At 45.6% G+C, this 25,285-nt stretch overlaps 1 long non-coding RNA gene across 1 annotated transcript in view; it reads left to right on the top strand.

Moving 5' to 3' along the window:
- Window positions 1–25,285, top strand: part of LOC143806297 (uncharacterized) — an 84,565-nt gene that overhangs the window by 43,523 nt on the left and 15,757 nt on the right. Inside the window, exons 3-4 of the long non-coding RNA XR_013221429.1 lie at window positions 3,100–3,187; window positions 11,477–11,569. This is a non-coding gene — a long non-coding RNA (uncharacterized LOC143806297). The remainder of the gene's footprint in view (window positions 1–3,099; window positions 3,188–11,476; window positions 11,570–25,285) is intronic.

The raw sequence follows: 25,285 nt of genomic DNA, 5'->3' as shown, positions 1-25,285 counted from the left end.
AGGATGGGAGCAAAAGACAGGATGGGGCGCAGGATGGGAGCAGCACATGACAGGATGGGGGCGCAGGATGGGAGCAAATGACAGGATTGGGACGCAGGATGGAAGCAGTACATATCAGGATGGAGACCATATACCAATATAAATGCTCGCCACCCGGGCGTAGAACGGGTTCAATAGCTAGTCTATCTATATACACACACTGGTATATGTCCCTTAAACTGGGCCTCATCTTGGTATATATATCCCCATCCTGGTAATATATATCCCTTATCTTGGTATATGCCCCCCCCCCCCATTCTGGTGCTGTTCTTTAACTGCTTTATTACCTATGCCGTAATAGTACGACATAGGTAATAAACCCTGTTTCAGCGCGGGCTCCGGCGCTGAGCCCGCTCTGAACTGAGCATCTCAGCTGATCTATACAGCGGAGCCGCGTGTGTGTACAAGGTGTACTGAGCGGAGCCGCGTGTGTGTACGAGGTGAACCGAGCGAAGCCGCGTGTGTGTGTGTGTGTGTACGAGGTGTACCGAGCGGAGCCGCGTGTGTGTGTGTACGAGGTGTACCAAGCGGAGCCGCGTGTGTGTACGAGGTGAACCGAGCGAAGCCGCGTGTGTGTGTGTGTGTGTGTGTGTGTGTGTGTGTGTGTGTGTACGAGGTGTACCGAGCGGAGCCGCGTGTGTGTGTACGAGGTGTACCAAGCGGAGCCGCGTGTGTGTACGAGGTGAACCGAGCGAAGCCGCGTGTGTGTGTGTGTACGAGGTGTACCAAGCGGAGCCGCGTGTGTGTACGAGGTGAACCGAGCGAAGCCGCATGTGTGTACGAGGTGAACCGAGCGAAGCCGCGTGTGTGTGTGAGCGAGGTGTACCGAGCGGAGCCGCTTGTGTGTGTGTACGAGGTGTACCAAGCGGAGCCGCGTGTGTACGAGGTGTACCGAGCGGAGCCGCATGTGTGTACGAGGTGAACCGAGCGAAGCCGCGTGTGTGTGTGAGCGAGGTGTACCGAGCGGAGCCGCTTGTGTGTGTGTACGAGGTGTACCGAGCGGAGCCGCGTGTGTGTGTACGAGGTGTACCGAGCGGAGCCGCATGTGTGTGTGTACGAGGTGAACCGAGCGAAGCCGCGCGTGTGTGTGTACGAGGTGTACCGAGCGGAGCCGCGTGTGTGTGTACGAGGTGTACCAAGCGGAGCCGCGTGTGTGTACGAGGTGAACCGAGCGAAGCCGCGTGTGTGTGTGTGTGTACGAGGTGTACCAAGCGGAGCCGCGTGTGTACGAGGTGTACCGAGCGGAGCCGCATGTGTGTACGAGGTGAACCGAGCGAAGCCGCGTGTGTGTGTGTGAGCGAGGTGTACCGAGCGGAGCCGCTTGTGTGTGTGTACGAGGTGTACCGAGCGGAGCCGCTTGTGTGTGTGTACGAGGTGTACCGAGCGGAGCCGCGTGTGTGTGTACGAGGTGTACCGAGCGGAGCCGCGTGTGTGTGTGTACGAGGTGTACCAAGCGGAGCCGCGTGTGTGTACGAGGTGAACCGAGCGAAGCCGCATGTGTGTGTGTGCGTACGAGGTGTACCAAGCGGAGCCGCGTGTGTACGAGGTGTACCGAGCGGAGCCGCATGTGTGTACGAGTTAAGAAGATTGCAACCACAACCAGGGGTAAAAAATTATGTTAACTAATAAATTAGAATTAATATTAATAATTTATAATGACCCCAGTGATAACAACAAAAAGTGAGTGGAAACCACTCATACCATGAGGAGAAGAAACCAACCACCTAGAGCCAGGATACCAATCCCAGAAAAAGGAAAACAGAGCAGGGTATATGTATAATTATATATAAATCTTTATTGATGGTGATACATATAATTTAAAAAGTGCACATGTTGGATAAAATAATTGAAATAAAATTCCCAAACAAATATATATAATAACCAATAGGCTTACGGTGTACCATAAGTATTAAAACAATTGTATAGTAATATCATGTATATGTCTCCCAATTATACGTATAAAATCGTGGAAATTAATAAAAATTAAAAAATATATATATTAACCCATAATAGGGTAAAAAAGAAAGTGCCTATAGTGAAAAAAGTGCAATCGTGCAATATAACTCACTCGCAAATCTATCAAGTGCACTGCACACAAAAAAAACAATAAAGTGGCCAGTATGAAATATGGAGGACATATACCTTATGGAGTCACCGTATCCAACAAAGCGCACCCCGACGCGTGTTTCGGATACACGATCCTTCGTCAGGGGGTGATGGATACATATGGCTAGGGGTTTATATATTTTGCTGATGACTGAAGCCATTGTGCAGGCGGCGCAGACGCCGACAGACAGGCCGGAAGTTCCCGCCCCCAGCGTCACGCGGCCGGACGCACAGGAAGGACCCGGCGTTGCCAAGACCACAATGACGCCGAGAGCAGAGACCGCAGGCTACCGAAGGCGCATGCGCACCACTCCGGCGCAAGACATGAGCAATAGAGCAGGAATAATACCTGGATAGACCAAATACGGGGCCGACCGATAGAAAAAATGAAAAGAAAAGGGGATATATAGTAAGCGCCAATAATATAATATATAGCCTAATAGCGTTATAGCGAATGCCGTCTAAGTCACTGAGAGAGAATAATTAAAGAAAAAGTGTGATAACGGTGCATTTGATAGATATACTAAAATAATGGTATATCACAAAAAAGTAAATTAATAAATATCAATATACTGTGAATTATCAAGGAATCAACCTTAAAAAATATAATAATAATAAGAAAAAAAGGAGAGAACAATCATAAAAATATCACAATTGTATTATGACAGTGAAGGTGCAACAGGAAGATCAGGATGATCAAAAAATGACAAAGTGATAAAAAAAAAAAAATGAACACCAAAATACAGTAAGATAATATAAATCATACTCAGTAAGAATATAAGTGGCTAGGCTATATCAGTCACTCTAACATAATTATTATAAACAAGATCAGATAAGAAATAGCAAAAACCAAATCACCGACATTTTAATATTCTACAAGATATTAATAATATTCTCAAAAATAGGAGAGAAAAACCATATAATATACAGTATAATAATAGTCTTTTTTTGTAGATCCGTCGACCACTCCTCAGGACAAGCCGATCACATGGAGGAAACAAAGGACATGGCGATGAAATTTAGCGAACATCATGGCGACAAGGTAAGTAAAATCTGAAAGACGATAATGGAAATATGAGCAACATATAATAAAAACTTAGAAAATAAATAAAAATACAAACACCTAGATAAAAAGTTAAAAATCCAAAACAGTTAAAAAATTACACTAATACTGAAAGGTGTAAAACGGTTTATAGAAAAGGTTTATAAAAAGGTTTATAAGAAAGGGGCAAAGCTGAGATTTTCATTAAGACCAAGTGGAGAAACAGTATCCAAGATCCATATCCACTTGGCCTCCATTTGAGCTAGAGGTATGCTAATTTTGCCCCCACGTTCATTTGATTTGATCATATCGATGCCAATCACTTTCAAAAGTGAGGCATCGCAATCATGGTGGACCCTAAAATGCTTAGGGATTGTTTTTAAGGTAGAAATATCTTCCACATCTTTGGCCGCCAGGATACCCAAAACGTGTTCCCTCGTCCTAACTTTTAGTTGTCTCGTTGTGAGTCCCACATAGATGAGGGAACAAGGACACGTGGTGTAGTATATTACAGCCTTTGACATGCAATTAATAGTATGTTTTATTTGATATGTGCTAGTCCCTTTTGAGTTAGTAAATTCCTGGGCTCTTTGAATATTAGGACATGAAACACATTTCCCACAGGGTTTACATCCAGTCTGTAGCCTAGGGCAAAAAGAAAGGGGAGGACAAAGGGTATTGTTATGAGTATAGTGACTCTGCACTAAATAGTCACACAGATTTTTTGATCTCCTGTAAGTGATGTTGGGCCTATCTCCGATGTATTTCTGTAAGATGGGATCAGATTGGAGAATTGACCATGATTTCGCTATATGTGAATACATTAGGTCAGCTTGTTCGTGATATTTTGTAATGAACCTTACTGGTTGATTAAGGGCAGACATTTTTTTAGAGTATAGGGCTTCATGTCTAGTTGTATGTTTAGCTCTATTATAAGCTTTTTTTATAGAGCGCCTACTGTAACCTCTTTCCAGAAAGCGTATTTTCAGTTCTTCAGATTGTTTTTTAAAATCTGTCTCATCTGAACAAATCCTACGTAAACGTAGGAATTGTCCCTTCGGTATTGCTCTTATCACTGCTGGAGGGTGTGCCGACGTAGCGTGAAGTAAGGAATTCACGGAGGTATCTTTTCGATATCAATCTGTACATAGGCAGCCATCCACACCCCTACGAACGGTCACATCAAGGAAATCGAGCACATCACGGTCAAACTTATAGGTCAAATGAATGTTATATTCATTCTGGTTTAGGAGTGTCATGAACTCCTTAAGTGTGTCAACCGACCCCTGCCAGATTAAAAAAATATCATCGATGTAGCGTGTCCACATAAGGACACGTGTTGTGAATTTGGATTCTGGGCTCCCCCGGTGGCTACTGGTGGAATTGAACTTGTGACATCATCTTCCCTGTTCACCTGTTCTGATTAGATCTGGGTGTCGCTATATAACCTGGCTTCTCTGTTAGATGCTTGCCGGTCAACAATGTTATCAGAAGCCTCTCTGTGCTTGTTCCTGCTCCCAGACATCTACTAGATAAGTTGGACATTCGTCCATGTTTTGTTTTTGTATTTTGGTTCCAGTTCACAGCTGCAGTTTCGTTACTGTGTCTGGAAAGCTCTTGTTGATCAGGAATTGCCACTCTGGTATTATGAGTTAATGCCAGAGTCCTAAAGTAATTTCTGGATGTGTTTTGTTAGGGTTTTCTACTGACCATGAAAGTATGCTTTCTGTCTTCTGCTATCTAGAAAGCGGACCTCAAATTTGCTAAAACTATTTTCCTGCTGCGTTTGTTGTTTCATCTCATATCACCGCCAATATATGTGGGGGGCTTCTGTCTCCTTTTTGGGCATTTCTCTAGAGGTGAGTCAGGTCTTCTATTTCCCTCTGCTAGCATTATTTAGTTCTCCGGCCGGCGCTGGGCATATAGGGATAAAAAGTAGGACATGCTACCTGGCTACTTCTAGATGATGCGGTAGGTTTAGTTCATGGTCAGTACAGTTACATCTTCCAAGAGCTTGTTCCTATTGAGGCTTATGCTAGTTCTCTGGCCATGGAGATCATGACAGTTTGACCGGCCCACTAAAGGGTTAAAATCCTTGGCTGAGAAAGGAGAGAAATAAGAAGTCTGCTGAAAATTTTTTTTTTTTTTTTTTTTTTCTCTAGTAGTTAGTGTGCTCTTAATTGGATCACTTGCCAGTCTGTCTATGCTGCAGTCTTTCTTTTTTTTCTCTCTCCTTCTAATCTTTGAATGGCTCTATGTTCACCTGTCTATAATGGATCTACAGAGTGTAACTGCAGGTTTGAATAATCTCGCCACGAAAGTACAAAGTTTGCAAGATTTTGTTGTTCATGCTCCGGTATCAGAGCCGAGAATTCCTTTGCCGGAATTCTTCTCAGGGAATAGATCTAGCTTTCAGAATTTTAGAAATAATTGTAAGTTATTTTTGTCCCTGAAATCTCGTTCTGCTGGAGACCCTGCACAGCAGGTTGGGATTGTGATTTCCTTGCTCCGCGGCGACCCTCAAGATTGGGCTTTTGCATTGGCACCAGGGGATCCTGCGTTGCGCAATGTGGATGCGTTTTTTCTGGCCTTGGGCTTGCTTTATGAGGAACCTCATTTGGAACTTCAGGCAGAAAAAACTTTGATGTCCCTATCGCAGGGGCAAGATGAAGCTGAAATTTACTGCCAAAGATTCCGTAAATGGTCTGTGCTTACTCAGTGGAATGAGTGTGCCTTGGCGGCTACTTTCAGAGAGGGTCTTTCTGATGCCATTAAGGATGTTATGGTGGGGTTCCCTGTGCCTGCAAGTCTGAATGAGTCCATGACAATGGCCATTCAGATCGATAGGCGTCTGCGGGAGCGCAAACCAGTGCACCATCTGGCGGTGTCCACTGAGAAGACGCCAGAAAACATGCAGTGTGATAGAATTCTGTCCAGAAGCGAGCGGCAGAATTTTAGACGGAAAAATGGGTTGTGTTTCTATTGTGGGGATTCTACTCATGTTATATCAGCATGCTCTAAGCGTACTAAAAAGCTTGATAAATCCGTTCCCATTGGCACTTTACAGTCTAAATTTATTTTGTCTGTGACCCTGATTTGCTCTTTGTCATCTATTACTACGGACGCCTATATCGACTCTGGCGCCGCTTTGAGTCTTATGGATTGGTCCTTTGCCAATCGTTGTGGGTATGATTTAGAGCCTTTGGAGACTCTTATTCCTCTGAAGGGGATTGACTCCACCCCATTGGCTAATAATAAACCACAATACTGGACACAAGTGACTATGTGTATTAATCCGGATCACCAGGAGACTATTCGTTTTCTGGTGCTGTATAATCTACATGATGATTTGGTGCTAGGATTGCCATGGCTGCAGTCTCACAACCCAGTCCTTGACTGGAGAGCTATGTCTGTGTTGAGCTGGGGATGTAAGGGGACTCATGGGGACGTACCTTTGGTGTCCATTTCATCATCTATTCCCTCTGAAATCCCTGAGTTCCTGTCTGATTATCGTGACGTCTTTGAAGAACCCAAGCTGGGTTCGCTACCTCCGCACCGTGAGTGCGATTGTGCTATAGATTTAATTCCGGGTAGTAAATACCCAAAGGGTCGTTTATTTAATCTGTCTGTGCCTGAACATACTGCTATGCGAGAATATATAAAGGAGTCCTTGGAAAAGGGACATATTCGTCCATCGTCATCTCCCTTAGGAGCCGGTTTTTTCTTTGTGTCAAAAAAAGACGGCTCTTTGAGACCATGTATTGATTATCGGCTTTTGAATAAAATCACGGTTAAATATCAATACCCATTGCCGTTGCTGACTGATTTGTTTGCTCGCATAAAGGGGGCCAAGTGGTTCTCTAAGATTGATCTCCGTGGGGCGTATAATTTGGTGCGGATCAGGCAGGGGGATGAGTGGAAAACCGCATTTAATACGCCCGAGGGCCACTTTGAGTATTTGGTGATGCCTTTTGGTCTTTCTAATGCCCCTTCAGTCTTCCAGTCCTTTATGCATGATATTTTCCGCGATTTTTTGGATAAATTTATGATGGTGTATCTGGATGATATTCTGATTTTTTCGGATGATTGGGACTCTCATGTCCGGCAAGTTAAGAGGGTTTTTCAGGTTTTGCGGTCTAATTCTCTGTGTGTCAAGGGTTCTAAGTGCGTTTTTGGGGTTCAGAGAATTTCCTTTTTGGGATATATTTTTTCTCCCTCTTCCATTGAGATGGATCCTGTCAAGGTTCAAGCTATTTGTGATTGGACGCAGCCCTCTTCTCTTAAAAGTCTTCAGAAATTTTTGGGCTTTGCCAACTTTTATCGTCGATTTATTTCTGGTTTTTCGGATGTCGTTAAGCCATTGACCGATTTGACTAGACAGGGTGCTGATGTTGCTAATTGGTCCCCTGATGCTGTGGAGGCCTTTCAGGAGCTTAAGCGCCGTTTTTCTTCTGCCCCTGTGTTGCGTCAGCCTGATGTGACTCTTCCTTTTCAGGTTGAGGTCGACGCTTCTGAGATCGGGGCTGGGGCAGTGTTGTCGCAGAAAAGTTCTGACTGCGCCGTGATGAGGCCTTGTGCCTTCTTTTCCCGTAAATTTTCGCCCGCTGAGCGGAATTATGATGTTGGGAATCGGGAGCTTTTGGCCATGAAGTGGGCGTTTGAGGAGTGGCGCCATTGGCTCGAGGGGGCCAGACATCAGGTGGTGGTATTGACTGACCACAAAAATTTGATCTATCTTGAGACCGCCAGGCGCCTGAATCCTAGACAGGCGCGCTGGTCATTATTTTTCTCTCGGTTTAATTTTGTGGTATCGTACCTACCGGGTTCTAAGAATGTTAAGGCGGATGCCCTTTCTAGGAGTTTTGAGCCTGATTCACCCGGCAACTCTGACCCCACAGGTATTCTTAAGGAGGGAGTTATCTTGTCAGCCGTTTCTCCAGACCTGCGGCGGACCTTGCAGGAGTTTCAGGCGGATAGACCGGATCGTTGTCCGCCTGATAGGTTGTTTGTTCCTGATGATTGGACCAGTAGAGTCATCTCTGAGGTACATTCTTCTGCATTGGCAGGTCATCCTGGAATTTTTGGTACCAGGGATTTGGTGGCAAGATCCTTCTGGTGGCCTTCCCTGTCACGAGATGTGCGAGGCTTTGTGCAGTCTTGTGACGTTTGTGCTCGGGCCAAGCCTTGTTGTTCTCGGGCTAGTGGATTATTGTTGCCCTTGCCTATTCCTAAGAGGCCTTGGACACACATCTCGATGGATTTTATTTCAGATCTGCCTGTTTCTCAGAAGATGTCTGTCATCTGGGTGGTGTGTGACCGTTTTTCTAAGATGGTCCATTTGGTTCCCCTGCCCAAATTGCCTTCTTCTTCCGAGTTGGTGCCCCTGTTTTTTCAAAATGTTGTTCGTTTGCATGGTATTCCTGAGAATATCGTTTCTGACAGAGGAACCCAATTTGTGTCTAGATTTTGGCGGGCATTCTGTGCTAGGATGGGCATAGATTTGTCTTTTTCGTCTGCTTTTCACCCTCAGACTAATGGCCAGACCGAGCGGACTAATCAGACCCTGGAGACATATCTGAGGTGTTTTGTGTCTGCTGACCAGGATGATTGGGTTGCTTTTTTGCCATTGGCGGAGTTCGCCCTCAATAATCGGGCCAGCTCTGCCACTTTGGTGTCCCCGTTTTTCTGTAATTCGGGGTTCCACCCTCGATTTTCCTCCGGTCAGATGGAATCCTCGGATTGTCCTGGAGTGGATGCGGTGGTGGAGAGATTGCATCATATCTGGGGGCAGGTGATGGACAATTTAAAGTTGTCCCAGGAGAAGACTCAGCTTTTTGCCAACCGTCACCGTCGTGTTGGTCCTCGGCTTTGTGTTGGAGATTTGGTGTGGTTGTCTTCTCGTTTTGTCCCTATGAGGGTCTCATCTCCTAAGTTTAAGCCTCGGTTCATCGGTCCGTATAAAATATTGGAGATTCTTAACCCTGTTTCCTTCCGTTTGGACCTCCCTGCATCCTTTTCTATTCATAACGTTTTTCATCGGTCATTATTGCGCAGGTATGAGGCACCGGTTGTGCCTTCCGTTGAGCCTCCTGCTCCGGTGTTGGTTGAGGGTGAGTTGGAGTACGTTGTGGAAAAAATCCTAGACTCCCGTGTTTCCAGACGGAGACTCCAGTATCTGGTCAAGTGGAAGGGATACGGCCAGGAGGATAATTCTTGGGTCACTGCATCTGATGTTCATGCCTCTGATCTGGTTCGTGCCTTTCATAGGGCCCATCCTGATCGCCCTGGTGGTTCTGGTGAGGGTTCGGTGCCCCCTCCTTGAGGGGGGGGTACTGTTGTGAATTTGGATTCTGGGCTCCCCCGGTGGCTACTGGTGGAATTGAACTTGTGACATCATCTTCCCTGTTCACCTGTTCTGATTAGATCTGGGTGTCGCTATATAACCTGGCTTCTCTGTTAGATGCTTGCCGGTCAACAATGTTATCAGAAGCCTCTCTGTGCTTGTTCCTGCTCCCAGACATCTACTAGATAAGTTGGACATTCGTCCATGTTTTGTTTTTGTATTTTGGTTCCAGTTCACAGCTGCAGTTTCGTTACTGTGTCTGGAAAGCTCTTGTTGATCAGGAATTGCCACTCTGGTATTATGAGTTAATGCCAGAGTCCTAAAGTAATTTCTGGATGTGTTTTGTTAGGGTTTTCTACTGACCATGAAAGTATGCTTTCTGTCTTCTGCTATCTAGAAAGCGGACCTCAAATTTGCTAAAACTATTTTCCTGCTGCGTTTGTTGTTTCATCTCATATCACCGCCAATATATGTGGGGGGCTTCTGTCTCCTTTTTGGGCATTTCTCTAGAGGTGAGTCAGGTCTTATATTTCCCTCTGCTAGCATTATTTAGTTCTCCGGCCGGCGCTGGGCATATAGGGATAAAAAGTAGGACATGCTACCTGGCTACTTCTAGATGATGCGGTAGGTTTAGTTCATGGTCAGTACAGTTACATCTTCCAAGAGCTTGTTCCTATTGAGGCTTATGCTAGTTCTCTGGCCATGGAGATCATGACAGACACGCTCCATCAATGGCACCTCACCCGACATGAACAGATCCCTCTCCCACAGCCCCAAGAACAAATTTGCGTAAGCCGGCGCAAAAGCCGCGCCCATTGCAGTACCTTGGAGCTGCAGGTAGAGGGACCCCTTGAATAAAAAGAAGTTATGTGATAGGGAAAAATCCAATAGCTGAATCACAAATGCGCTCATGTGGGCAGACAAAGATGAAGTCTGCGCAAAGTATTGGACTACTTTAATCCCATCCACATGGCGAATATTAGTATAAAGGGATTCTACGTCGCAGGACACTAAGAATGTATCATCCTCTATACACAGACCGTCAACCTTTTTCAAAAATTCCGTAGTATCCTTTGTGAATGATGGCAGTTCTTCTACCAAGGGTTGTAGTTTGGCAGCAATGAATTTGTTTACGTTTTCAAGGTAATTGCCGCAACCGGAAATTATTGGTCTACCTGGGGGAACATTTTGGTTTTTATGAACCTTAGGTAAAAGGTAAAGTGTTGATACCATCGGTTCTGGCACTTGGAGAGCTCCAAATAAATCTTTAAAAATTACCCCTTTATCAAAAGCCACCTTTAAAATGGTTAAAAGTTCAGTTTTAAACTTGTCCAAAGGGTTGAAAGTCAATTTCTTATAGCATTTATTATCTCTCAATTGTCTAAGGGCCTCGCTCTCATATAGTGTTCTAGGCCAAATTACTATATTTCCACCCTTGTCAGCAGGTTTAAAAACAACATCATCCAGTGTCTTTAATCTTTTAAGAGCCATTCTTTCATCTCCACTAAGATTGTCCGAGTCCGAGTAGAGAGGAATTTTTCCCAAATCTTTACTGACCGTTTTAACAAACACATCAATTGCTGGACAAGCTGACAAGGGTGGAAATTTACTAGACCGAGGTTGAATGGATTTAGGAACCTTACCTTCCTGTGGTTCATTTTCCTGTGCCAATTCATGTAAAATGGCTAACGTCTCCTGCTCCGCCTCTGTTGGGAACATTTGTAAGAGACTCTCATTATGGAAGAATTTCTTATATACCAATTTTCTCGCAAAGAGATGGAGATCTTTGACTGCGGTAAAATGGTCAAAATGTGCCTGAGGGCAAAACATCAAACCGCGACCCAGGATGTCAATCTCAGTAGAGGATAGTTCATGGGAACTCAAATTTATTACCTTTAAATTATTCCCAGAATTTTCATGGGTGTACCCGTATGGTTTCTTTGCAGGTACATAACGGGGTTCCCTTTTCCGTTTTGGAGTTGAAGCGGTTGATATCATGGAAAAGGCGGAAGATGAAGTTCCAGACACCTCACCCAAAGGTAAGTTGGATGTAGTTGATGGAGTCTTGTCACTCAGTGATTCCCTAAGATGATGTCTCCTCCATCTGTATACATTTCCACTAGAGAAGTCCTTTTGGTCTCTTATCAGTTTACTGGATTGTTTTGCTTGGATGTCCTTGACCCACTGATCAATATTTTTGTCCATTTGTAAATTTATGGATTGGATCTGCTCAGATGACAAATTAGTCTTAGCTTTCGTAAAAGCTTCATCCAGGAGACCATCAATTTTTGTTAGGATTCCCAAATTAAATTTGATTAGTAATTCCATCAATTTCCTAGATGTGCCATTACATATTTCCTCCCAATTCTTCACAAACTCTTCATCATCCACAGGAAAAGACGGAGTAACCTGGATTCGTAACCTGTACGAGGTGAACCGAGCGAAGCTGCGTGTGTGTGTGAGCGAGGTGTACCGAGCGGAGCCGCTTGTGTGTGTGTACGAGGTGTACCGAGCGGAGCCGCGTGTGTGTACGAAGTGTACCAAGCGGAGCCGCGTGTGTGTACGAGGTGCACCGAGTGGAGCCACGTGTGTGTCTGTGTACAGAGCGGAGCAGAGTGTGTACCAAGCGAAGCAGAGTGTGTAGAAAAAAGTTGTAAGCCAGCTCACCATTGATGAACGCAGGTGCACGGAACTCCGTTTGCGGGAAACCGAGTAAAGTCCAAAGAAAGAAAAATGAGTTCCAGCTCCGTAAAATTCCAAAGTTTAATAAAGTCCTTGATTAAAATACAGACAGGTGACTGTGCTCCCTCCGGTATATATTCCCAAGTGTGAGAAGCAGATGGCGACGCGTTTCGATCCGAAGATCTTTTTCAAAGCCACACCTATATCTGATTGTGTTTCTCTATATAGAGAGATCCACCAATCAGATTGAATTATTAGATCACATGACATTGCTTAAGGTCCTAGTAAAAACATTAACAACAAATAAATGTATATACAATTAAAATATTCACTTTATATTTAACAATAGTGCAGCATAGTTTCAGTGCGTTTATTTAGCCCCATCGGGTGTCTGGTATTTAAATGAAAAATCCAATACGCCTCCCGTGTTAGGAGACGTCTTCTCATATCCCCGCCCCGACGAGGCATATTCACCTGCTCTATGGCCACGATCTGGAAATTGGCAGTATTACGTGCATGACAGGTAACAAAGTGTCTGGATGCTGCTGACATATTCCTATTGCCACCTGTTATGTTATTAATGTCATATAGATGTTCCCGAATACGGGTTTTAAGTTTTCTAGATGTGCAGCCCACATATGACATATTGCACTCTTTACAATTGATTTTGTACACCAAATTGGTAGAATTACAATTAATATATTGTTTAATACTAAAATTTATTGTGCCTTCCGCATTTTGAAAGGTTTTGGCTACCAAAGCATGTTTGCATGTGCTACAGTTATTCGTGCCACATCTAAAAAAACCAGGATAATTTAACCATGTTTTTTTCTGTCCCATTATCTGAGATTGAAATAGACTGGGGGATATTTGGCTACCTATGGTTGGAGCCCTTCTTGATACTATATTAATTCCTGATTTTAAAATATCATTAAGATGTTGGTCCTCATAGAGGATGGGCAGGTATGTATGTGCAGCGCCCCAGAGTCCTGGTCGTTGCAGTATCATGGCTCAGCCACTAAGGGGGGCCATGGTGCGTTCGATGGCACTGAAGGAGTTCTCTGAGCAGGTATCACAGTCACCAATACATTTCACAGCTGGGCCTCCGGGGGGAGCTAAGGGTGCTATTCATTAGGCCACTCCCCACCATAGTGGGTAAACCGGGGGTCGGGCAGGAAGTTAGAGAGAACGCTGACGGGATTGAACGGAGCAACACCTGGTGGCAGAGGGTGTTGTGAAGGGAGAGACTGTAGGGTCTCTGCCAGGGGTGGGATCCTGGCAGAGGCTTGGCATGGAAAGAACGTAAAGGGACCGTGCCTGCTCAGCATAGCGGCGGTGCCCAAGGAAGGACTAAGAAGCGAGATAGATTGTGCTGAGTGAGAAACGAAATCAAGCGAAGGGAGATACCAGTGAGGGTTGTGCTGAAAGAGGCAGCACCTTACTGAGGCGCACTACCGGTGGCCGGAACGCCGAGGAGGTAAAGAGTTTCAAGCCATACCTCAGACCTACGGCAGGGCAGTTAGCTTGAGGCGGACTGTCTCACGCATCACCCAGGAAGGCAAAGGGGGGTACCAACAGGAGAGGGGCGCAGACAGAGTCCCGGAAGATCTCCGAGCCTCCCCGTCATACGGGTGCGTTCCTACCATAGTATCTGGAGGGACGAGGAAGATCATTGCGAATTAAGTTGTTGTGAGGGAACACGAGAAACAGACACAACAGTTGTGGGGTACTTTCCGTAAGCACAGCAGGGAAGGACTGCAACACATAGCGCTAGAAGGAAGGCACCGATTTCCACCTGCAAGGAGAGCTCTGGAAGTGCCATTGGACCGGCCGGACTTGCGCAGCCTGGTGAGCCGTATTCCGGACTGAGGACCCAGAGAGCTTCAGTAAAGAGGTAAAGAGACTGCAACCTGGTGTCCTCGTTATTTACCGCGACCTGCACCCCACAACTGCACCGCTACACCACCATCACTACCCTCTATTGTACAGGACGTCCCCCACTGACGGACAGGGCCACGGACCGGGTCTAGCCACCGTGACAACCCCGAGACTGAGAACTAGAGGCCCGGCTCCGGGTACCCCTCGGCCCTGCGGCGGTGTGGGGGCGCTCCAACTTGGCGTCACGAACAGGATCTACTTAAGCCTGAAGAATCAGGTCATGTGTGCCTAGAGACTGTGATTTGTTGTGCTTAGACGGTGCTTTATTGAAAGACTGTGCTGCGCCATTAGCCGCCAAAAGTTCCCGCCAAAAGGCGCCGCCATTGCTACACCCCAGGAGAAGGAGGGTGTGTTATGGGCGGAGACTCCCAGTGTGGCGCGAGGAATGGCTACCGCCCCCTGCACTTCTGGCTGCGGAGGAATGACCTGCCCCAAAGCAGAAGAGAAACACCCCTTGATATGCAACGGCGAGAGGCTGGTGACGGAGAAGCCCGACCTCGGAGAAATGGCGGAGTTAGGTGCATGCACTGCCACCGACTATCAGGCAGCGATGATGAACGGCGAGTGCCTGAGCGAGGAAGAAGCGGTTCCGGCCTGCCCTTCTTCACCGGAGATGGGCTGGAGGCCGGCGGATCCGACGGTGGAGCTACGTCCACCAATCCCGACCTCGGAGTTAGAGGAGGAGGAACCACAGCAAGCGGAGCTGAATCCGAGCACCCCATTGGAGGAGCCCCGGTCCGGGCTGCAGCCGACTCCAGCGTTCTCGTTAATGGACCCGAGCGACACCGATGGAACCACATCAGGCGCAGGTATGGCAGACGCCCCTGCTCCCCTCCACGAGCCCGCTTCCATGACCCACCTCCATCTCAGTAGGGAGCGACTTATCTCAGCAGGGCTGATGGTGTTATCCCCCGATGACCTGGGGAGGATGGTGCCACCGCTGTCAACTGGAGTGGGAGAACCCGTGGATGTGAGCCTAGATGGAGTAGTTCTTCGGTGGGACACTCCCTGGTTTAGAGCAGACGGATCCCGGGAGAACGGGTCCACTCTTGCGGTGCTTACATGGGAACAATATAGACAGTGCTTGATTCTGCAGTGGAAAGGACGAAAAGGAGCTGAGTCGATGGGCCCATCGAAAGTACAACCAACCCCCCCGGCATGGGATGATAGAGACGCGGTAAGGCGGGGCACTGTGTTGGCCTACCATGTAAAAAGGGGGTGGGGCCTCATACACGAGCCGGGACTGGATACTGATGTTTTCGTTGCGCATTGTAACGTGAGGGCTCCTTGTTGTGGCCGAAGCGGAGAGCCGTTACAAAAGGGGGATCCAGTGACCTACAGCCGCCACTTGAACCCGCTCGGGTGGTATGCACGGAATGTTCGGCGGTGTATGTCTGGAGCCGCGGCACTTGCTACCCCAGACCTGGTCCCGGGGGTACCCGATCTCGTCACCATCGCAACGGTGCGCCTAGTGGCAGCCCCAGAGTTGGCTAGTCGAGTCCATCTGCATGTTCGAACCGCAGACAGCGGCACTACAGTGGCCGGGGCCCCAGAACCAAAGCCACCTGAAGAAGAATAAACCTCGATACCATGAAAAATGTACATAGTTAAATGTTTATTCCTTACTGTTCCAAGTTGCTGCTAAACCCGTCCAGGGTTAAAGGTGACCCCTTTGTTGACCCGGGGTCACTGTTGTTGTTTTCCTGAAGTTTATACAGTTTTAAAAGTTACACAAACTGCAGAAATCATGAACTGCGCATGATTCAAACTTTCCCTTGTAAATAGTTTGCACTTTCTTAAAGGTGCTCCCTACTGGTTTTAGCCAAAAGACACTTTGCGAAGATCCCTTCTCTACTGGTTTTAGTTAAAGACACTTTGCGAAGAAACCTTTCCTACTAGTCCTAGTTAAAGACACTTTGTGAAGATCCCGGACTGGAACTTTGCATAAGACTGGTAGGCTGAGAAGACGAGCTACCTCAGAAAGACTTGGTCCCCTCTTAAAGGGGATGTGACGAAGTAAATTTGAAAGTGATACTGTTACCGAACAGTAATGTGATAATGATGCCTTGAAAAGAAAATGTAACTGTTTTACATGCCGAGTTATATGTGTTGAATTTGTTGAAATGTGAAATCTGAATAATGTTTTGTAAGAAGGAAAGATGCAGAGAGCCCGTAGGGGTAGATGTAGAAGTCTGCATAGTTGAAAGTAAAAGAAGTAATAATGAGGATGAGGATAGAAGGTAAACCCTGCGTCCCCATTGAAAAGTTACTTAGTTGCTAAGGACAGAGCGTGAACCCGTAGGGGTTAGAGAGTGAGTCCTTAAAGGGGCCGAGTAGAGCTGGCTCAGAGTTCTTCAACTGAAAGGAATGTTATGTCTATACTGTGTATAGTAGCGAAAGGCAGTAGGCCCTGGCTGAACAGGGCGGTCCTGTAAAAGAAAGGAGAGGCAGTAGGTCTGGTGCCGTAGGGACAGGCGGTCCTGCAGGTTCGCAAGAAGGAGAATGTAAAGTTGAAATGCCTTATAATGTGATTATAGGAAGGCCTTTGATAGACTAAGAGTGTGAGTTTCTTAAAGGCAATGTTAAGTTATTGTTTCAAAAATTGCACTAAGTAGAATACCCGGTTGGGTAACAGAAGTTATTTATGCCCTGTAATTTATAATGTTGATTATGTTTGTAACGTTAAGTGTCCTCACCTCCCATAAAGGGAAGCCTACTTAAGTATACTTGCTGTTATTTGCACTCAACAAAATTGTATGTCTTTTTGCTAACCTGTATTGTTGTTTTTCTTCCCAGTCCCGGAGTACTGTGTTTAACCAGGGGGGAGTGCAGCGCCCCAGAGTCCTGGTCGTTGCAGTATCATGGCTCAGCCACTAAGGGGGGCCATGGTGCGTTCGATGGCACTGAAGGAGTTCTCTGAGCAGGTATCACAGTCACCATTACATTTCACAGCTGGGCCTCCGGGGGGAGCTAAGGGTGCTATTCATTAGGCCACTCCCCACCATAGTGGGTAAACCGGGGGTCGGGCAGGAAGTTAGAGAGAACGCTGACGGGATTGAACGGAGCAACACCTGGTGGCAGAGGGTGTTGTGAAGGGAGAGACTGTAGGGTCTCTGCCAGGGGTGGGATCCTGGCAGAGGCTTGGCATGGAAAGAACGTAAAGGGACCGTGCCTGCTCAGCATAGCGGCGGTGCCCAAGGAAGGACTAAGAAGCGAGATAGATTGTGCTGAGTGAGAAACGAAATCAAGCGAAGGGAGATACCAGTGAGGGTTGTGCTGAAAGAGGCAGCACCTTACTGAGGCGCACTACCGGTGGCCGGAACGCCGAGGAGGTAAAGAGTTTCAAGCCATACCTCAGACCTACGGCAGGGCAGTTAGCTTGAGGCGGACTGTCTCACGCATCACCCAGGAAGGCAAAGGGGGGTACCAACAGGAGAGGGGCGCAGACAGAGTCCCGGAAGATCTCCGAGCCTCCCCGTCATACGGGTGCGTTCCTACCATAGTATCTGGAGGGACGAGGAAGATCATTGCGAATTAAGTTGTTGTGAGGGAACACGAGAAACAGACACAACAGTTGTGGGGTACTTTCCGTAAGCACAGCAGGGAAGGACTGCAACACATAGCGCTAGAAGGAAGGCACCGATTTCCACCTGCAAGGAGAGCTCTGGAAGTGCCATTGGACCGGCCGGACTTGCGCAGCCTGGTGAGCCGTATTCCGGACTGAGGACCCAGAGAGCTTCAGTAAAGAGGTAAAGAGACTGCAACCTGGTGTCCTCGTTATTTACCGCGACCTGCACCCCACAACTGCACCGCTACACCACCATCACTACCCTCTATTGTACAGGACGTCCCCCACTGACGGACAGGGCCACGGACCGGGTCTAGCCACCGTGACAACCCCGAGACTGAGAACTAGAGGCCCGGCTCCGGGTACCCCTCGGCCCTGCGGCGGTGTGGGGGCGCTCCATATGGATAATATTTTTGATTTTATTGAATTGAGGACTGTATTGAAAACATATATATGGCTTTTTCACCTGATTTGGATCTATCCTCCTTTCTGAAGTTATTAGGTCATTACGATCCTTTTTTTCTACTATTTTTTTTGCTCTGTTAATTACCCAATTTGGATATTTCCGATTTTTTAGTTTATTTTCAATCTGCCTAAATTCTCCCTGAAGATCTACCTGCATGGAACAATTCCTCTTGATCCTAGTAAACTCACCCACCGGGATTGCCTTGATCGTGTGCTTACTGTGGCTGCTGTCCGCATGCAAAATAGTGTTCCCACTAACTGGTTTATGATGGGTTTTGGTGGTAATATTTAGATCAATAGATCCACTGAGTTCTAAATCCAAAAAAGAAATTTTTGACCTATCAAATTTATATGTAAATTTAATATTATACTGATTATCATTGAGATAATCCACGAAGTGTGGTATGGCAGATACATCACCCCCCCATATAATGAGGGTATCGTCTATGTATCTGCCATACCACACCACATGGTCCAAATATGGATTGGCCACCGAGAAGACGTATTCCATCTCCCAAAATGACATAACCAGATTAGCCAGTGAGGGTGAGTATTTAGCACCCATGGCCACTCCCGTTTTTTGCATATAGAATTGGCCATCAAAAGAAAAAAAATTATTGGTTAGCAAAAATTGAATTACCATCAGCAAATAATTAATTAGATCCATAGAGTAATCACTAAATTTAACAAGATGATATTGTATTGCTGTAAGTGCCACATTATGAGGGATGCACGTGTACAGGGAGATAACATCACAACAAACCCAAGAATAATTAGTTTGCCACTTTTTGTTGTCCATAATCCGCAATACCTCCTTGGAATCTTGTATATACCCCGGAGTCCGTTTCACTAATGGTTGGAGGAGAGAATCAACCCACTGACAGAGCTTCTCATTACATGAACCTACTCCCGACACTATTGGTCGCATAGGGGGAATCCCTTCCTTTTTATGAATTTTGGGTACCCCATATATAATGGGAAGAATCGGATTTTCTACCATAATATAGTCTATTTGTTTTTTGGTTAGTACCCCTAAACTCTGTCCCTCCTTGACAATCAGGTCCCTTTTTGTTATGATTGCACTGGACGGATTTGATTTCAATTTGTCATATGTATTTGGATCAGACAACAGTTCCATCATTTTGTTATGGTAGTCTGATGTATTTAATACTACTACTACCCCTCCTTTGTCTGACATCTTTATAATGATATCTGTCATGTCTTTAAGTTCTTTTAATGCATGTTGAAATCTCCTGCGTATATTACTCCGATTTCTTACAGTATTATTTTTATTTTCACTGTATAGTTGTCTGAGTTCCCTCTCCACACCTTCCTGAAAACGATCCATGCATTCGGATCTATCTTGCACTGGGTAGTAATATGGGTTTTTCGTTTCAAAAGCTTGTGAGAAATTCACTCTATCTGAGTCAGACATCATATCAGAGCCAAGATCCTGCAGCATGACCAATGTCATTTGATCTTTAAAGTCCATATTAGAAAATTCATTTCCCGCTATATTAGGGGTAGTGCTGACCATCTGTTGTCTGTCATCCTCAGGAGTCTCCCCTTGTAAAAAATGTTTTTTAATAGTCAAATTTCTAATAAACTTATTTGTGTCCATAATGGCTGTAAATAAATCAAAATTCTGATCTGGCACAAAATTTAAGCCCAACGATAATACTTGAGTCTGATCTGCAGTCAAAGGTCTATTCGATAAGTTTAACACATTTACATAATTATTTATTTCTTGTGAAACTTCTTGTTGCGTGTTGTCATCCCTCCTCCGTTTGTGTTTTCTCCCCCCCCGCCTGCTACGTTTTTTGACTGGCGGTAATTATTTTTTGGGGTAATCATCCTATTTTCATTAGACGAAACCTCTGATGCATTACTCTGATTATCAGATGAGTCCGGGTCTGAGGACGTAAAATAGACGTGCGTTTTAGTTTTTTTTCTAAAGTTTCTGCGTTTTTGGTGAGACTGGCTCTGTTTGAGTATGGATTTGGGCGTTCCATTATCATTAGTCCATTTTCCCCATTCATAGACCATATTAGCTTGATAATCATTGGAGTCTCTGGTGAATTTTCTTTTCTTACGTTCCATAATTAGATCTTCCAAAGCTCCCACTTTTTCTTTAATTTTTACCATCGATAGATCATATTGCACATCTGTTTTATGTTCCTCCAACACAAGATTTATCTCATCAATCTCTTGTTGAATATTCTGTAATTTCTTGTCCTCATATTTGATAATAAGTTTCATGAGGTTACAAGAACAAATACTCAAAATAGAATTCCATTCCTCAGAGAATTGCTCCGAATATATCGTTGTGGGTAACTTTTTAATACGCAATCCTCTTGGGATCATCTCTTTGGCCACGTAGTTGTTTAAAGTGGTCTGATCCCACCAAACTTTCGTCTCCTGCATCATTAGGGTTTCCAGTTTACTCAGATTATCTTTGAGATCATTGTTACTTATGTCATCCATTTGCTGAGTAGAAAACACCTGTGCGGCTTTTCGTACTCTGTCCCTGGATAAATCTGTGGCCATATTGCGATATAAAGTGAATAAGCGTCCTCACGTACTTGGGGCAATACCCGGTTAAACCTTTCAAAATGCGGAAGGTACAATAAATTTTAGTATTAAACAATATATTAATTGTAATTCTACCAATTTGGTGTACAAAATCAATTGTAAAGAGTGCAATATGTCATATGTGGGCTGTACATCTAGAAAACTTAAAACCCGTATTCGGGAACATCTACATGATATTATTAATATAACAGGTAGCAGTAGGAATATGTCAGCAGCATCCAGACACTTTGTTACCTGTCATGCACGTAATACTGCTAATTTCCAGATCCTGGCCATAGAGCAGGTGCATATGCCTCGTCGGGGCGGGGATATGAGAAGACGTCTCCTAACACGGGAGGCGTATTGGATTTTTCATTTAAATACCAGACACCCGATGGGGCTAAATAAACTCACTGAAACTATGCTGCACTATTGTTAAATATAAAGTGAATATTTTAATTGTATATACATTTATTTGTTGTTAATGTTTTTACTAGGACCTTAAGCAATGTCATGTGATCTAATAATTCAATCTGATTGGTGGATCTCTCTATATAGAGAAACACAATCAGATATAGGTATGGCTTTGAAAAAGATCTTCGGATCGAAACGCGTCGCCATCTGCTTCTCACACTTGGGAATATATACCGGAGGGAGCACAGTCACCTGTCTGTATTTTAATCAAGGACTTTATTAAACTTTGGAATTTTACGGAGCTGGAACTCATTTTTCTTTCTTTGGAAGCAGAGTGTGTACCGAGCGGAGCAGAGTGTGTACCGAGCAGAGCAGAGTGTGTACCGAGCGGAGCAGAGTGTGTACCGTGCGGAGCAGAGTGTGTACCGAGCGGAGCTGCTTGTAATTTTTGTGTAGAGCAATGAATTAATTGTGCCATGATTTGCTGTCTCATAGCACATGATGATACAGTGTCAGACTGTCACAGGGGCTTTGGTAGCCCTTTTATGCGTGGGGAAATAGCAGCCACAATAGCGTCGCGCCGTCACCCTCTCCGTGGGAGCTGCAGCTGCTCTGTGACATGACTACTCACTCACACTGGGCGCTCTGCAATAAGAACACAGCAGTGAGCACTGAGCAGCCAAGGCAAACAGAGGGAGGCTGTGAGTGTGTCCGTCCCTCCCTGCTCAGCCCCACTCTCATTCCGCACAATTATTATTAGCCAGGCATTATAATTAGCAGCTCCAGCAGTCCACTCACACTCTGGTCTGCTGCTTACATTGCCGCTGGCACCCAGGCTGTGTTCGGCTGTGTTACTAATTACGTACCTCAAACTGAAACTAGAAGGGAGTCACTCCCCTCTCTCCCTCTCTGAACAGTGACGCTGGGAGACTCAGGAACATACAGGGGAAGGGGCGTGGCCTAACAAAAGGGGGCGTGACGGGAGGTCTCCTGCTGTCTCCCGGGATCACAGCGTCCTGCGCTGGACAGCAGGACAAAGAATGAAATCCGGGACAATCCCGCACAATGAGGGACGGTTGGGAGCTATGTTGGAGCCCATGTACAATATTACGTGTCAAGCCATGAACAATCCCCCCTTCTCCAAAATCATTTCTTCAGACTCCGTAATCTAAAAAGAGTTCTGTCTCTGGCTTCAGATCTCTCTCGGCATAAAAGAGAATTGTTGGCGTCTCTCCTTCTCCACAAACCTGAACCTTCGGCTTGAGATTGTGAACCTTCCCCGAATGGTTTATCATCCATCCAAAAGTGGACGGGATGTCAGGGTGGCAATCACAGGGTGCTTCCATTGCATTAATGCACAATTTCATCCTGTCACTAATCTCTGCAATTCTTCCCCTTCTGTAGAGTCCATAGTTTCTCCGTGATGATCACACACCACCTCTCCTTTTTTTGGAAGCATGGCTGGTCTTCACGGTGTGCCCACCTTTGCGGCTGTCCTCTATTATAACTAGTCCTTTCCATTTTTGTGTCCTCACAAGCTCTTTGATCTCCTCTGGAAAGTAGTTTTGTTTCCTTTGCATGGGGGGGTTTCCAAGTACGGTCACTTCTACTATGGTTGGTACATTTGTTTTCCATCCCTGCCCCTTCACGTAGTTTGACAGTTGTTTTCTGCCGTTTTTTTTTCTAAATTATTCAAAATAAAAAAAAAATATTAGAATAAGCAGCACATATACCGTGTTTTTCACTTTATAAAACGCACCCCAAATTTAGTGAAGGAAAAGAGAAAAAAAAATGTTTTTTAATGTTAAATGGGGCCTGTCTTATAATGCCATTGTCTCTTAGGCTATGTGCACATGTTGCGGATTCGGCTTAGGAATTTCTGGTGCGGATTCTGCCTCTCCTGGCAGAAAACGCACCTGCGGTTTTTTGTGCGGTTCTGCAGTGGTTTTTTCTGCGTTTTTGCTGCGGTTTTCTTGCGGATTTGCTGCGGTTTTTACCCCTGCGGTTTTCTATAATGGAATGGGTACAAAAATGCTGCAGATTCACAAAAAAGAAGTGACATGCTACTTCTTTTAAACCGCAGCGGATTTTCCGCACCGTTAGCACAGCATTTTTTTTTTTCTCATTGATCTACATTGTACTGTAAATCAATTGCGGATCTGCAGCGTTTCTACACCTCAAAAAACGCTGCGGATCCGCAGCGAATCCGCAACGTGTGCACATACCCTTATAATCAGTCTGTGTCCCTCATCCTTGTACATGACCCCCCCCATCCTGGTATATATGTATGTGCTTCCTCATAACACATTTGTTCAGAGCGGCCCATCACATTCCCTAATGGAAGTCTTTACATGTAGCCAATCACTATCTCTATCTATCCCCCACTCCCTCAGATGGCTGGACATCACTGTAAATACACACCTGTACTTTGTATCTCCCCCACCTCATTGTAGACTGTAAGCTCTCACCAGCAGGGATGTTCTATTTTGCTTTTAATTTCTTGTATTATTATTAACGTTGTTACTTATGACTTGTGTTTGAAACTGTTTAATCTGTAAAGCGCTGGAGAATATGTTGGCGCTATATAAATAGATTATTATTATTATTGTTATTATTATAATATGTTCCCCATCCTGGTATATATATATGTTCCCCATCCTGGTATATATGTTCCCCATCCTGGAATATATGTTCTACCATCCTGGTATATATGTTCCCCATCCTGGTATATATGTTCAACCATCCTGATATATATGTTCTACCATCCTGCTATATATGTTCCCCTATCCTGGCATATATGTTCTACGATCCTGATAGATATATATCTATCTACTATATAATTGTCTAAGGGTCACTTCCGTCTTTCTGTCCTTCTGTCTGTCACGGATATTCATTGGTCGCCTTTGTCTGTCATGGAATCCAAGTCGCTGATTGGTCGTGGGCGTTTTGCGACGCTCACAGTCCAGAAGAAAATGGCCGCTCCTTACTCCCCGCACTCACTGCCCGGCGCCTGCATACACCCCTCCGGTCACCGCTCACACAGGGTTAATGACGGCGGTAGCGGACCGCGTTATGCTGCGGGTAACGCACTCCGTTACCACTGCTATTAACCCTGTGTGACCACGTTTTTTACTATTGACGCAGCCTATGCAGCGTCAATAGTAAAAACATCTAATGTCAAAAATAATAAAAAATGATTATATACTCACCTACGCCACCTTTCCCGCTCCTCGCGATGCAAACGGAACGTTCCGGTGGCAAGGATGGTCTGGCAGAAGGACCTGCCATGACGTCACGGTCACGTGACCGCGACGTCATCACAAGGCCTGCGCAGAAAGGACCTGCCGTGACGTCACGGTCATGTGACCGCTACACAGTCATGTGACCGTGATGTCATCACAGGTCCTGCTCAACAAGGACCTGCCGTGACTTCACGGTCATGTGACCGCGACACGGTCACGTGACCGCGACGTCATCACACCCTGGGACCGGAAGCTGCCGCTTGCACCCCACACAGGCGACAGCTACAACGCGCCTGCGGAAGGTGAGTATATGTTTATTTTTTATTTTTTTAACCTGTGACATACGTGGCTGGGCAATATACTACGTAGCTGGGCAATATACAACGTGACTGGCCAATATACTACGTGGCTCTGTGCTGTATACTACATCACTGGGCAATATACTACGTAACTGGGCAATATACTACGTGGCTCTGTGCTGTATACTACATCACTGGGCAATATACTACGTAACTGGGCAATATACTACGTGGCTCTGTGGTGTATACTGCGTCACTGGGCAATATACAATGTAAATGGGCAATATACTACGTGGCTCTGTGCTGTATACTACATCACTGGGCAATATACTACGTAACTGGGCAATATACTACGTGGCTCTGTGCTGTATACTACATCACTGGGCAATATACTACGTAACTGGGCAATATACTACGTGGCTCTGTGGTGTATACTGCGTCACTGGGCAATATACAATGTAAATGGGCAATATACTACGTGGCTCTGTGCTGTATACTACATCACTGGGCAATATACTACGTAACTGGGCAATATACTACGTGGCTCTGTGCTGTATACTACATCACTGGGCAATA

The sequence above is a fragment of the Ranitomeya variabilis genome, chromosome 2, assembly GCF_051348905.1.
Source record: "Ranitomeya variabilis isolate aRanVar5 chromosome 2, aRanVar5.hap1, whole genome shotgun sequence".
NCBI classification, from domain to species: domain Eukaryota; kingdom Metazoa; phylum Chordata; class Amphibia; order Anura; family Dendrobatidae; genus Ranitomeya; species Ranitomeya variabilis.
The sequence above is the reverse complement of the archived record's forward strand: the minus strand, read 5'-3'. Positions and strand labels throughout refer to the sequence as shown.